Source organism: Apium graveolens, chromosome 7 (genome assembly GCF_009905375.1).
Source record: "Apium graveolens cultivar Ventura chromosome 7, ASM990537v1, whole genome shotgun sequence".
In the NCBI taxonomy this organism is placed as follows: domain Eukaryota; kingdom Viridiplantae; phylum Streptophyta; class Magnoliopsida; order Apiales; family Apiaceae; genus Apium; species Apium graveolens.
This window is the reverse complement of record NC_133653.1, coordinates 167,999,121-167,999,889: the sequence shown is the minus strand read 5'-3', so window position 1 is coordinate 167,999,889 and position 769 is coordinate 167,999,121. Positions and strand designations below refer to the sequence as shown.

Below are 769 nucleotides of genomic sequence, written 5' to 3'. Positions count from 1 at the left end.
TCAACTTCCAGAATACCTGCTACCTTCCCAGGCATCATCCTTTGAGTTGGGTTTTGATGCTCATTTACAGCCATAGTTTCAATAAGATTATAGGCCTCAGTATAGCTTTCGGCCCACAAGGCGCCTCCAACTGCTGCATCGAGCATGGGTCGAGAATGGGCCCCCAAACCATTGTAGAAACCAGTGCTCACCATCCAGTCAGGCATACCATGATGTGGACACTTTTTCAACATCTCCTTATAGCACTCCCAAGATTCACACATAGATTCAGTTGGTTGCTGCGCAAACTGAGTAAGAGCACTCCTCATAGCCGCCGTTTTGGCCATTTGATAGAACTTTACCAGAAACTTTTGCGCAAGATCTTCCCAAGTAGTGATGGACCCAGCTGGTTCAAAATGTAACCAGTCCTTAGCTTTATCCCTCAGAGAGAATGGGAAAAGCCTCAGCTTGATAGCCTCATCAGTAACACCATTATATTTGAAAGTACTACGGATCTCGACAAAATTCCTGATATGCATGTTGGGGTCTTCAGTCGTAGCACCTCCGAAAGAAACCGAATTCTGCACCATCTAAATAGTGCTTGACTTGATTTCAAGAGTATTAGCCTGAATAGTCGGATGAAGGATGCTTGACTGAATGTCATCAATTTTAGGCCGAGAAAAGTCCATAAGAGCTGGATCTGCTGCTGGAACTATACGATCACCCATGATTAATGGTTCTTTCTGCTCACTCTCCTTATCCGAATCTGCAAAATCTATCTTCTCCGGAA

General features: G+C 44.5%; 1 non-coding gene across 1 annotated transcript; it reads left to right on the top strand.

The window, feature by feature from the left end:
* The first annotated feature begins 204 nt into the window (after positions 1-204).
* Positions 205-311, top strand: LOC141675896 (small nucleolar RNA R71). The gene has a single exon (XR_012556523.1). It is a non-coding gene; the product is annotated as a small nucleolar RNA R71 (small nucleolar RNA).
* The last annotated feature ends 458 nt before the right edge of the window (positions 312-769 follow it).